Source organism: Vanellus vanellus (genome assembly GCF_965231255.1).
Source record: "Vanellus vanellus genome assembly, chromosome: 1".
In the NCBI taxonomy this organism is placed as follows: domain Eukaryota; kingdom Metazoa; phylum Chordata; class Aves; order Charadriiformes; family Charadriidae; genus Vanellus; species Vanellus vanellus.
This window is the reverse complement of record NC_138905.1, coordinates 41,348,444-41,363,360: the sequence shown is the minus strand read 5'-3', so window position 1 is coordinate 41,363,360 and position 14,917 is coordinate 41,348,444. Positions and strand designations below refer to the sequence as shown.

The 14,917-nt window shown below is 39.5% G+C and overlaps 1 protein-coding gene across 1 annotated transcript in view; it reads right to left on the bottom strand.

The window, feature by feature from the left end:
• Positions 1-14,917, bottom strand: part of TRHDE (thyrotropin releasing hormone degrading enzyme) — a gene marked incomplete at both ends in the record, with an annotated part of 216,780 nt that overhangs the window by 179,779 nt on the left and 22,084 nt on the right. The gene's annotated exons all lie outside the window — the stretch shown is intronic.

The following is a 14,917-nucleotide window of genomic DNA, read 5'->3' as shown; positions in this document are numbered from 1 at the left end:
TAACATATTATTTTGTTTGTTTATTGCTTTCATTTCAAAAGGCAGATTGGTTGTGTTACTTTATAATTATGTTGGACTGAACAATAATGCGTAATTATTATATACTTTCCCGCAGTCTATTTGATCACTACACTAAGAATTCAATTTTACATTAACTTAAATAAGAGAAAGAACAGAAAATCTTCTGCAGGGTCGACCTAAGTATAATTACAAGTAGTACGTGTTCTCCTACAAAAGATAAATAGGTTTCTAGCTTAGATGCATAATTCACCACTCACTGCAATGGCTTCTACTGCCCTGCAAATATTAGTGAAGCTCTTTTTCACAATTTTCGCAAGATTAGGTTATACTATTATTTTGATGTAAGAAAAGTGGAGAACAAAGAGAGACTGAGACTAATTCTGGGTGCCTATCCTGACACCTCTCAATGTCAAGTATACTTAACAGTTTTATTGTACACACTTAAAACACTGTTCCCATTATATCTTATTGCAGTGGTGAACACTTTATACAGCTTTGAATCTGGTCACAGGTGCCTTAGTTTGGGTATTAAGAAAATTAGTAACACACGATTAGTGACTAAATGAGACTGTGTCAGTTTATGAGATTTGCTTGGCATCTCACAGCAACTGTGGTGGCAGAGGCAGGGAGGGAATTCAGAGATGGCATTCAGCCCCATGGCCATGTGACAGCCTGCACCAAGTGCCTTCCACCTTTGGGAATGAATAAGGTAGAGACTGTTCAGACAACAGGAGTATTCACAGCACACTGGTGGTGTCCTGATGCAGTGCAGTTCCCTGTGTGTCTTAAATGACAAAAATACCAGAAAAATATTATGAGGGATCATTTTAGTAATGACACTGTCATAATACGTATGAATATAACAAAGTTCACATGGTTTTCTAAGCTCCTTTGCACCTACATTTGCAACCATTACCAATCTTTCAACAGAAGTTCTGACTTCTAAGAAAAAAAAAAATCCAAACCTTTCACTTCTCTCTCAAGTAGAACCAGACTGACTGTCTCCTTCCTACCACAAGTTTGAGTAACTAGGTTTTCACCTTCAGCCCTATAACCCAGACCTCCCTTTTGACATTTATAAGACACTGTTGTTCTTATACAGCACAGCCAGTGATGGAGGAGACCAGACACGCTTCGCTAGAAATCATTTTCACTGTCACTAACAGTGGAGCAAGAAGTTACTAGAGATCCTAAATGAAATTGCTGCAATGTATATTTTCTCTTTTTTTTTTTCCCTAAAGTAAGCAAAAACTTGAGTTGTTTCCCCTTGTTTCCTCTCTAGAAACCCTGGGATATTTTCACTGGAACTTTAAATAGAGACAATACAATAGCCACACTCAGATACCACCAAAGAAAAATCATCCTGAAGGATTAATTTAAAAATATTAGTAACCTACCTGAAGTTCTTAGAATGACTTTAGCAGCATTAGCAGATAAAACACAAAAATATTCCCGAACTTGTATGGTAAATTCCATGTATTTGTTATAAGTGGTCTTCTCTATAGTTAGTCAAAAGTATTTGCTGTACAAAAAGTCTACTTTCACAAATAATTTGTACATATTGCAACATTTTCTGTAGTTTCTCTTAATATTTCAGCATTGGTTATATAAAATAAGTCAAAGTAATTAAAAAATATTTGCAATACCGGGTCGCCAGAACAGATGAATGTGATTGTAAAATGAGATCTGTCTCCCATAGTGAGGGACAGTTGTGATATATGCTAAGAAATGTGCAACAGATTTAGAACAAATCACATCTAACTAAATTCAGGTTATTAACTACTGTGCGTGAGAAAATCTTCCTGTCTACAGCAGGTAAAAATTATTCATCAAAAAGAAGGGTTTTACTTGTCTTATTACTTCAGCGTGTTTCAAAAAAATGTGAATTAGTAACTATATACACGGTAGGGTGGGTAAATTCTGACAATTACAAACTGTAAATAGCAATGAACATCTTAATTTCTGGAGAATAGTATGTTCGCTAAAAATGTTTCCACCGTACCACAGGCTAGTGATAATTTCAGCACATAATAAACAGAGGAACAGGTTCAGAAAAAGTAGAACTGTTCTATTTTGACATTTTTAGAATCGTGACTTTTTTTTTTTCTTTTTTCCATTAAAATTGAAATACATGAAAAAAAGAAAAGGATGAAAGGGATGAAGAACTGTAAGGAAAAACCTGCAGTCATTTTTTCACATTCTGTGAAATACTTCAGGTCAAACTGAAGGCTTTGTTCAGTTCTGCTTTGCAGGTAAGAGGAATATGGAATACACTCGGCATTTTGACCATGAAAATAAATAGTAAAAATCCATGTCTAATTGCAAAAGGACTGTTGTCCTAACTTCTCCCTCTGCAGGAATTCACCAAAGGCGAAGGCAGACCAGAGAGAACCACACTATGTTTTCCCTGTGGCACTAGAGGAAGACACTAATAACCTTTGCTAGAGGTGCCACAAGCCTGCCAACCCGCTTCCCCAGGGAATTAAGGAAGCTGACAACCTGGCAGAAATCAGGATGTTACAGCAAGAGGCTTGCAAGCCTTAAGCATGCCATACACTAGAGCCCACCTCTTACTTTAGAATTAAATATCCACTTCTACATTTGAAGCCTGCTCTTGAAGACATTTTTCTCTATGTTACCTTCTATTTTATACATGCATCCTCTTTGAAACCTTCATTCTTACAGTGATATTATCTTTTTAGGGGAGTGTCACCTTGCTTGATACGATGAATAAAAATATTTCTCGATAACAGTAAAGTTTGCTCATCACAATAATCCCATAAAATAGCCTGCATTCATTCTGCAAGGTATCTTTTCTTTAAATGTTTAGCCATCTTTTCCGTGTTTTAAGACCACTGCAATTACCATCACTGGCTTCGCTGATGCCGTGGGGAGATCACAGCTCACTGGATGAGAAATACTGCTCCAAGGGAATAAAGTGCACCTCTGTTTTAGCAAGGGAAGGCTTGTGAGAGCAGATGGCTCATTGGGCTCTAACAACCTAACGCAACACCCGCTGACTTCAACTCAATGAGTCCTGTTAACTACAGGGGCTTTAAATCAGACTTCCAGAGGAGGCATGACTTATCCAGCCCCTGGGCTAAGGACAATTCTGCCAAGGCAACCTTCACCAACAGCATCTGCCATGTCTACAGTCCATGTTTTTAGATCACCATTTGAGTAGTCCTTGCTAGGCAGTACACAGGAAAAAAAGAAAAAAAAAATAGTCCTTTAAATGGCAGTACTCTAGTCATGACCACTGATAGTGATCCTGCTTCTTATGATCTGAACTGACTGGATCTTACACTTATATCCCATGTGCTATAAGGAAAATAGCTCTCTACCTCTTGAAAACATCCTGACACAGAATTTACACAGCAGTAACCATTGTATATCTTCCACAGCATCAGGTACAACAAGGCCAGCTTTGTTGCTGATGAGGGGAGAAGATGCGAATGGTTTAGGTTGGAAGGGACCTTAAAGATCATCTAGTTCCAACCCCCCCTGCCATAGGCAGGGACACCTCCCACTAGACCAGGTTGCTCAAAGCCCCATCCAGCCTGGCCTTGAACACCTCCAGGGATGGGGCATCCACTTCTCTGGGCAACCTGTTCCAGTGCCTCACCACCCTCAAAGTGAAAAATTTCTTCCCAATATCTAATCTAAATCTACCCTCTTCCAGTTTGAAGCCATTCCCATTCATCCTGTCAGTACACACCCTTGTAAAAAGTCACTCCCCATCTTTCCTGTAGGCCCCCTTTAGGTACTGGAAGGCCGCAATAAGGTCTCCCTGGAGCCTTCTCTTCTCCAGGCTGAACAACCCCAACTCTCTCGGCCTGAATAATCCCAGCACTTGGTTCACACCATCTGATTCCTGGACATTGCCACACACGTGGCTTTACAGAACCACTCCTGAAGGTAACCCCAGCCACAGAGAGCCTTCACCCAGTCCTGAATGCTCTCACATCATATAGGCCTGTGGGGCCACAAGAGACCTGAATCTCTCTCCTTTCACTTGGCACTATTACAGCATCTTTCCAAGCAAACCTGGTGAATGTTCCAAGGATGGCATCTACCTGTTTTGCTGCTGTCTAGATTTCCCTTCCCCAGTTTTTCCATCTTTGGTCCATTTTGCTACGTGCACTTAAGTTTGAACAGACTGGAAATTAAGCAAAAGTCTGATGACAACCTTAAATCTTGTTTTCTCAGGCAAGCATGGATTAGGTAACCTTGTGTCAACACAGGAATCCACTTCACAATTAAACACAGTTTCCCCTCCTACCTACTTCAAGCAGAATTAAAAGTAACTTTGTCAGGTGTTTTAAAGCAGCTCAGAGTGCTTTCCCATTACAAAACAGATGTTTCCGCACATCAACTGGTGTCAGCGATGCCACCCTGGGAATAATGCTCGTTCTTTAATCCCTTCCTCAAAGCCAGCAGACTCCACATAAAGCACTGTTCTTGGGAGGCCCCTCCAAACTAGCTCCAGTCTTCTGTGTGACTATACCCACAGGCTCAGCCCAGCACTGGTACATCTGGGATCTCATTCACAATGATTTAAAAACCTCAGTTTGGGAAAGCACTTATGCATATGTTTAATTTTAAATATGTGTTTAACCTCAAACATGCATTTACGTGTTTGAGAAGGCCCTAACATTTCAATAGAGCAGCCACTTACAAATTGTATAAAGGGGGAGAAAATAGTCTTATGCTCTTTGTTTCAAGATCCATAATACTTCTGCAGCGAGACACTCAGCTGAAAAACACATGCACTGCCTCTGTACTTAAAAGCTTCAATTTACTCGATAATCTGAGATCTCTTTTATCTTTATTTTGCTTACTGACTATTTTAGGCACAGGTATTCCTTTTATTCTTGTTACAAAGATGAATATATGTTCACATTACACATTTAATATAGCAGACAGATGTCTGGACGCAACATTCTTGGCTCCAACCTCCCTGGGTCACTTCTGTAAACAAGGCATTGCATCTCAAATGAGTTTTTAAATGTGATAAATTCAAAAGCAGTAACACTTCATTCACTACATACGCAAACAAGCTACAAGCCAAGTTCCACTAAGAATGAGTATGAGTTGTTTCACATGTGTGCATAACTCCACAAGTTTTGTGTGTTCAAATGCAATAAATTTTACAACATTGATGAGTGAAGGAGAGAGAGAGAGAGGTGGCTGTAGTGAAATACCAATTCTGCTGTAGTGAACATAGTTAAACTTGATAATGGGAAGAAATGACAGAAAAATGCCTTGTTTCAATCATCTATTCATTATTCATCACGGACAATACCCAAAAGAGACTGTATGGTAATGAAACGTGCTTACTGAATACCGAAGGGACAGTTCATCTTTGTAAGGAGATGACTTTTCTCCAAACCTAGCAGTCACACGCAGTACTGCACTGAGCATTTTTTTGGATATGATTACAACCAAAACTATTTTAATAAATTTAGGATTTTTTTTTTAAAGCTAGCTGGAAACAGTGAGAGCCCAATGACCTGATACTTTCTAAGGAAATACTGTTTTGCTGGAGATTAGGTAGAACTCTTTTTAAAATAAATGAACATCATCTTTGCATCCTCATTCAAGACACCTTTAACTGCTTCAATAAACCAGTTAAAATAAAGTCACCACTAAAAATACAGTTTATATGAAAGAAGTGGTCACGGAGGGAGTTATGCTTGTAGAGAGGTCTCTCAGGAAACTAAATGCAAGCACAGGGGTGCCTGAACACCATTGCAGGACAAGGGGAAAGAGGCTTTGAACAAACATAGCAGATGTTCCTAGATAAAAACTCAAGGCATGATCCTGAAGGAGAAAGAAGGGAGAGAAACTGTTGAGGTTCCAGCTGACAGTGGGAAAATGAGGAATATTAAGCAAAGACATTGCCATGTACTTTCAGAGTTGTGAAGGTGCGGGGGTGCAGGGGGGAATAGTTTTGTACACCTCCTTTCTAAATAAACATGGCTGCATGGGAGAAGCATCCAGTTGCCTCATCAATTTCTCATCTGAACAAAAACAAATGCAAGTGTTTGCTGACTGCTGCAGCCAAAGGTGCAACAACATATTCCACCAGGAGGCAAAACTGTCATGCAGGCATGCTACAATTTCTAACTTGAAAAGAGATCATAAAATACTTTAGAAAGTTAATGAGCTGCACTCACATATAAATCCAACCAATGCTCAACTGGCATAAAATAAAATACTGGCCATGTCACTGACCACAGTGCCATTAAGATTAATTTAGAGCACTCAGGATCTGGATCATCTTGTTGAAATGGCTCAGGGACAGAAAGCAAACATGTTAACAACTAATGTATAGCAAATGTAATTACGGGCACCATTTCATAGCCATTTCAGCCAACTAAGACTGCCACGATCCCACCACCACACACTTAGTCATTCAGCTTCGACTCTTCTCTTCCATCAGCACTAGAGCTCATCTCATCTCACAGTAAGCTTTCAACCAGATGAGTTGGCTAACTATACCAGCCAGGTGGGTAGCATCCAAGCAGCCCAGTTTTCACACCTGGCCACCCATCAGGTCAGTGCTAGAGCCAGCACGAGAAAGTGTTTGTGGAGAAAAGAGAGGACCATGACAGACTGCATACAGACAAATTTGAGTCATTACAGAACTTCAGCCTAAGAGGAAAAACTTCACTATAGCGGGGAATTCGGTGTCTAAATTGTTGAGATTCCCAGTGGTTAAGGCTCCTTCCAGTTCCCTACAGAAGGCAAAAAATCAGCAGAGCCTTAAGAAATAAAGGACAAAGATTTACATTATTTACCTATTACACATAAAAAAATCTGTACCACAACACCGGCAGTAAGATTATGTGGCTTTTCCCTCCAGGAAGAATCTGCAGTAGACTTATCCCAAGGGGTAACCCCAGTTTCCATTTCCTTTGGTTGGACTGGAATTGGATTGGCATTTAAAAGAATTCTCTTATTCAGAGTATTTCACTGGCTATTTTATAGCCAAAGCATTGACATTGTACATCATTCATAAATAATATTTCACCTACTCTTGGGATAAAAAACAGAGCTACAGAAGTACACAAATTTAAAGAAAGTGCTAACAAGTGACCTACAGCATTCAGCAGCCCTACAGCATGACCAATTTCACCTGGCTAGAGACTGCTCTATCACAAGCACACAGATGTTACCTTAGAGTGATCCATTTGAAATGATAATCTGCAACTATTACAATTGCTGATTTATATTTTGGCATTGTCTAGAGGCTGTCAATATGACTTCGAGCTTCCCCTCTGCTCAGCCAGCTACATAAATAGGAGCAAGGGTTGAATCATACTCTCAGATCTTTCCATGTAACCGGAGGCAGGAAAAATATGAGGAAAATGAACTGTTATTATCTCCTTTTTACAAATGAAGAATGCAGAAAGATGGGCTTAATATCAGTAAGGAAATCTGAAAAAGAGCTGGAAATAGAACTTGAATTTCCTCACTGCCCCAAACTGATAAATCATCTTTTCATCATAAATCAACAAATTACTATTCCTAAAACATTTTCTGGAAAACAGCACCTTTTCCACTACAAATTTAAAAAAAAATATAATTAAATATCTTTTTTTTTTCAGGTTCCTCAGTCACAGCTAGTCTCTCAAAAATCAGACCTAAACTATAGCCCCAGTTGTAGACCTGTATCCCTGAAATTGCTCAACTTCAGAAGACATTCTGAAAACTGAAGTTTCGCACCTTCACTCAAAGAGTAACTATCCCACTCCCATAACAACATCTTTTGTCAAGTGGCTACCAGGCTGAGACTACTTAGCTTTGTTTAAAGGAAAAGGCTATTTTATTATTCACTTAAAAGTAATTACGTTAAGAGATTTCACCAGTCTGCTACAAAATAGCTACTAAGTAAAGTGATGTACTTGTCCAGAGCATAACAAAAAAAAAAAAATAACCCAGGAGGAGATAGCGACAGACTGTACATGACAATCCAGCAAAGATGATTGCAAGGGCATGTCAGTACTTTCATGTTTCACGTAAATTCAGCACAACCATAGTGGTAACCATAGTCTGGTAGACATGCATTTCGCCTTACTCATCATATGTTTGCAGTAATTTTGATTGGTATTAGGGGAAAAAAAAAAAATAAAAATCTGTTGTAAATAAAGAGCACCAGTGACAAAATATAGTCCCAAGAAAAGCAAAGCAGAAGCACAGTTCATCTGTGAGCTCAAATGCAGCATTTACTCAGTGCATAGCTTATAATAGCAGCAATAAGCAAAAGGAACACGGGAAGGAATCTTGTGAGCTACATGTAAACTTAATAGAAAAACTGTTTGCAAGTGAAACAGATTAGTACTGCGAGGTGCTGAGTTTTAAAGTACCCTTTAAAACTTGTTGACACTGAGGAAACTCAGCACTTTGTAGACAAATCTCCGTTGTGCTGGATTGAGCCCACAGTACTTTTTGAAGAACTGTACCTAGACCTTAGGAGGGAGAAAAATATGCACATGGGAAATTTTGTGCTCTGACTGGTATAAAATCCATAACAAAAACAGGTTACATCAATAAAAGCAGCAACCATATTACAAGTGAGAGTTCCTTCAGGCTAAAAACTTGTCGGAGTAGACAGACAAACAATTTGACCAGTAAAAGCAAAATCCATAAACCATGAAATAAAGAAACACGAAATCAAATTTCTTGTATGGACACACATTAGAATCTACTGAAAAAAAAAAAAAAAACAAACAAACTTCATTAAATGCTCTGTTTCTGACTCTCAACTAATATTTTAAATGTTTTTTAAAAGCCCGCAAATCCACAGAACAATATAAAAAGTAAAACACAAAAGCTAAATGTGCTAATAGTATCCAAACACTTTTGCACAACTAGCCTCTGACAAAACCATGGGCAGAATGAGCACTTCAGCCAGAGAAGATAAATTAGGGAAGAGAGAGTTATCTATCAAAAACATCTCCAACTCATGGCTGGAAGGATTCCAGACCCCTTCTGGGCATACCAATCTCAGTGTAAAACATGAGAATTAAAAGAGGGAAAAAAAAAAAAAAAAAACAAAAACAAAAACAAACCAAAGGCAAACTACAATTATAAATAAGAAAGCAAAATAGAAGGGCTGAATCAATTAGAACATTATTCCTATCTCAGGCCTCCCATCTGAGAAAGATCAAGGCCACAACCAGGGATCAAAGTGATTAACCACCTAACCAGCAGCCAGCAGAGACACAGATGAGAAGTGGCAGATCATATATACACAAAGAATCTGAACTGGCAAACAGAGACTTTTTGCACCTTAAGACAGAAGAAGCTGCAAAATTCAAGTACTCTGACATATACAAACTTAGACAAATGTGATAAGACTCTGAGGCATGCTGGTTTTAATCTACAGAACACACATTAATATAAGATGTGAATTGTTTAAATTAAAATAAAATACTATAAAATGTTTAACTGCAGGGTTATTAATCAAATCCCTTCCAATATATGAAATGCTCAGATGTTTATGATTATGAAAAATTATTTTTGCACATTTTATCATTCAAATTATATTACTCATCTTAAAATCTCCACTACTCAGGACATATTTCCCATTAGGAAGATGCAAGTTAATCAGCGTTGTCCTCTGCATGCCTATGGAAAAGGCCAATTTGCTAACACTTTCTGATCAGCCACAGCTCAAACAGATCTGGTTTGCATCTGGAAAGCTAGTCAGTCGACTAATCAGCTGAGATTTAACTAGGTCTGGGTCACTGTCACACAGGTTTCCCAAAATAAAGCAATTGGTGAGAGTCAATCTCTTTATTCATACAGATGTGCTGGTTAGCATTACATTAATATAGTTTAGTTAGAACAAGATCATATCTAACAGAATTAAAAGGATTAAAACCTTTTCTTACAAAAAAGGTCAGGGCAATTCCTTCCCCGGGAAACGAACTAGCACAAAATGCAACAAGGGAGTCCAATGGATTATGGGAAGATAGAAAGAGAAATATTTCTGAAACCTGGGCTTTCCAAACTTTTAGATGCTGCAGGCATAGCAGTGGTAGCACAGGCTGAAATGAACTCACATAAAGGGTTTACATCTTAAATAATCAATCAGGCAGGCAAATAGCAAGACAGAAGCATTTTTGCCGCCATCGTTTCTTTAATTCCAAGCACAATAAAACAGACTGCACAGATATATTCCTTTGCTGACAGAGGAGGAGATCGCTGTTGTTTGAACAGTGCTTCCTTCCCTTTTCCTAGCTGATGAAGAAAGCTATTCCCCTGCTTAGCTTCCAGCTGACATCCACGTCAATATAACAGCTTCATTAGTCTCTCTTTTTAACACTTTCTTGGAGCCTAAGATAACAACCCCTCTCATGAGACATACCCTGACTGCACAGTGAAGGTAAACCTTTAAAATGGCAGGCTTTATTTGCTCTCATCCTATCTGTACTCACAGAATAAACTGTGTCTACAACCAGAGGATTTGCACCTCCCAGTATCCAGATTAACAAACATTAGGTACAATTATTAGGGGCAATATCAACAGTGTATGGGCAGCAAGAGCATTTGTGCATTTCAGCAAGTACTGACGTGAACAAATGCAAAATCTTTTGGAAGCTTCCATGGGATACAAACACTGGAAAGGATAAAGCAGGGACTTTGTACGGAAGCTTTCCCTAGGCTCAGGATATCAGAACAGGACCTCCAGTACCTTTATTTCTGCATGTTTCTGGTGCTTGATTCCGCGTTTGGGGGGGCAGTAGAAGGACAAATGGCTTGATCCTGTCCTGCCTGTTTATGTACTCTAATTATTTGTGATCAAGGACCAGTTCCTTTGATGGCTGTAACAGGCAAACTACCACTAATGCCATGGGGATATGGGAAGATTATTAAAAAGAGAAGGGGACTGAAGGAGCTACGCGGAGAAAGTATAAACTAATATTCAGTTGAGAGTCTTCACATCAGTGTATGAAGTGAAGGAAACTGCTGCCAGAAGCTTCTAAGAAAAAATATTTGTATAAATATTGCTGACTAATATTCTGCTGCCAGTTTCGCCAAAAGCTCTCAAGTAGCTTCTTGCTGCCGCCTCTAAAATACCTACTATGTTTTTCCCATGAGGGTCTTCAAAGCTGCTGTTTCCTATTAGGCAGAGCAAAAGGGAAAAAAAATGATGAGGAAACTAGAAAGAAATCCCAGGGAGAAGCATCGCCACTGGATCGCAGGCTCACAGTGCTGACTGACTCCTTGAACTAAAGGCCAAAGCTTATATCCTTCCCCGGTTGAAGGGCCAGTCAATCTCATTGCCAGCGCCCCAAAGGATTAAGCCTAAGAGGGACAGTCGGCCTCCAGCTGCTGTACTTCAGGGACTCCCGAACACCACCCAGCCAGCTGCTGTCCCCAAAGTGCCTCTGTGCATTATGCTTGCAAACCTGAACAGGCCTTGTGACTTTTACAGCTGCACTTGATCCATTGCCCAGATTTCTTATGAAAAAATAAAAAATGTTAAACAATTATTAGAGTACTTCACCTCTGATTTTCTTTCTAACAACATGAAAAGGCCTCATTACTTGCAAAAGAAAAACCCAAACTAACCACAAGACCAGGGCAGGCTGTAGATGGTGAACTGAGTCTCAGAAAACGGTAAACTCCTACCACGTGGAGACATGCGCAACCTCAGCAGCAGCGCAGAGCATGGTGCAGAGGAGCTCGCAGGCACGCTGGCATCGCCACCTGTTACAACCCAGCATCGCTCAGAGACACGTGTACAGCAGAAGCAGAGCCGTGTCTGAGCTAATAAGCCTTGACTTGCAGCATGGTAAATGACCTGGGACATGATGCTCTGCTGACACTGCTATCCCACTCTTCGTTCCAGAGGCAGCTAAATCAGTGCCAATTAAGGGATCACCATGCTGTACTTGAGCTGTACTCCACTAAGGATTACTCTTCTCTCCCTAAAAAGAACAGATGTGCTTCTTTCATTTTACGCCAATGCAGGAATGGGGTCAAATATGAAGTGTGCAATAGCTGCAATTCAGCTGAACAGCCATTGCTCTCTACATTCTTCTCCATCATTTTCTGTATCGGGACACCATACCACAGATCCTTAAGCAGCAGCAAAGGCCACTCCGTTGGTCTTCTCTCACCCCAGTTGCACTGATGCACTTGCACACTCTTCAAAGCACTCTCACATGAGACTCTGAGAAATTACTCTTCTTTGGATGCTGGTTTTTACTTTGTCATTACTACTAGAGATGGCTAAGGGTTTTTCAGGCTCTCGAGTAGTAGGCATTTTGAAAGCTCTAGGGTAGTACCGAATGGAAAAAAAAGCCGTTTAATAGGTGGTGGCCTTTGAGCTCATAAAAACTGAAGCATCTTCATCACATGCTAGAAAGAGCAAGTATTTCGGAACGAACTCCAAATCCTAGGTCACTGAGGGTTCAGGAATTCCAGAAACAGATCGAGTTACTGGGTCGCTCACATAAGCAAGCCAGTAAGCACAGCAAGGAAAAGATCTGATAGCACTTCACTCCCTTTTGGTCCTGCAGCTTAAAAAGAAAACTGAGCCGAGAAAGCAAATACAAGATTAAGGATTTGTCTACACTGAACATTGCAATGCTTGAAGAGTTGACCGTGATGCATTTACTCCCACGTTACACAGCATGATCACAGCTGTACAGTCTCTCCATTTAAATTAGTGGTGTCTCTACACCTGACTTTAATCCATAGGTTACCTATCCCTGATAGTTTATATAGCTGTAGCTTTCCTAACTGTACACTGCACTGCATTCATACGGATGTATTCAATGACTTAAAATCTACACCAACCAATATCAACACAAATATTTAGAAAGTACAGGAATGGATGGAACAATACAACCCTGTAAACAGTTCTGTCTCATTTAACTCCTGCGACAAGAGAGTTAGCAGCAACCTGAGTTCATCCTGTGGACACAAAAACAGGGCTCCCAACAGGTTTGTACATTGTAATCTGATCTGAAAAGAAAAAACAGCTCTGGTTCAGAAGTTTCCCATACACTTGTGGATTCTGGGATTCATTTACTAAAATGAAGAAGCTGGAGAGGAACATCCCAGAAAACTAGTGTATTTTCAGCTCTACAAGGTCTTTGGAGGCCATTTGCAGTCATCTGTGAGCCATGATAAACAGCCAATAGCGTATTATACTAGTATGAAATTCTATCCAGAACACTGAATTTTAACTGGGAGGGAAGGGATTTCATTATTGCTATTATTATGATTATTATATTATTACATTGCAAATAGGTACTGTGGAGACACAGCATCCATGATTACAGAGTTTGTGATTCCACAGTCAGCTATTCGAAAAGAAAATTCCAGCTTGCAAACAGTTTGCAGATGTTCAAGACTACATTCATTAAAAATACATTGTCAGATCCAATCGGTAACAAAATGCAAGATTGCAAAAGTCTTTCAAAGTTGTTGTGGATTCCTTTTTGTGTTTTGATTCCAGCATAGGCACACTCTAAAATGAATTATGTTTCCATTGTGCATTTCCCACAAACAGTGCAGCACTGTGCCAATGCATAATAATTTGAAACATTAATATTATTTGAAAATAACACAGAAAAGGTACTTTTGTTATTTCTTTTGATAACATGAAATTGATAAGTTTGCTAAAATTATTTTTTATGCTACTTTCAATTACAGTGTAATTCAGTCATGTAAATACTACCACTATAGCCTATAAAACTCTCTGGTAACTCTGCTTTCACCACCCAGGGGTTCAGCTGCCTGCATGCCAAGGTCCAGCTCTGGTATTGTCTAGCCTCGTAACTACTGAAGAACAGCCATGAGAAAGTCTGGAGGCAGATAAAAACATTAAAGTTACAGAGGTGAAGATTATTGAGACAACATCAATGCTAGGTCAGGGATTCAAGAAGAAAATACCAACACAAAGGTGTACAACCATAGAGAGAGCTTAGCTGGCACCTCTGGGAATCATCACCTCCAGTCATCACCATCATCAGTGTCATTTGAGCTAGTGGAAGATGGCAGCTCAGCACACTTAGGGTCTACTGAAGGGAGCCATGCAGGACAATCCTTTCTCCCCAGTCAATGCCTGCCAGGCCCGCAAACATTGGGAGCAATGATGAGCACACTAACACTGAGCTTATTAGCTCATTAACGCCTAGTTATCTTTTGTGTGAGTTATCAAACAAATAATTGTTTTACACTTATAAGGTGAGTGTATCCTGCTTGCAGAGTCTTTTTATACCCAGCTCAAACAAACCAAAGAGGGGTTGTTACAGGCTGTTACAGGGGTTGTTGGCAACAACAAAATTCCATTATCGGCAAAGCCAATAACCGAACAGACACTAAACATGTAAGTCACACTCATTCTTATGACTTTACAGAATCGCAACGTCTATTTCCCCTGCAATCAACTAATAACAAAGTCATCTATCTTTATATGAATACAAGAATAAAATACAAAAGACATGTATTTTACTTAAAACACTGTCTGGGGTTAGCCATACTGGGCAATTGTGCATTGCCAAGCACTGATTTGATTTTCATTATACTGCACTGACGGCAAAGTCATTTATCTTTTTTCAGCTCCCAGTCTCCTTTTATCTTTTTCTTATGCTTCTGTATTTTTCCTCTATCCTGCAGTGTTGCTGAATGCTGATGAGCAGAAAATGGTACAAAACCACAGACAGTCTCTTTCAGATTAAAATTTCAGGTATGGAAGGTCCAACTTTTTCCATTTTGGAGTACCCAAAGAAGTGGTATATTTGGCATTGCCCAGCTATATAAAGATTGGTTAAATACTTCACTAGCTGTCTTTCTCTAGAATATACAGACTTTCAAACAATGACATGATGTTTCTTTCATGGTTCTAATGTGCTCTCCATTAAGAAGA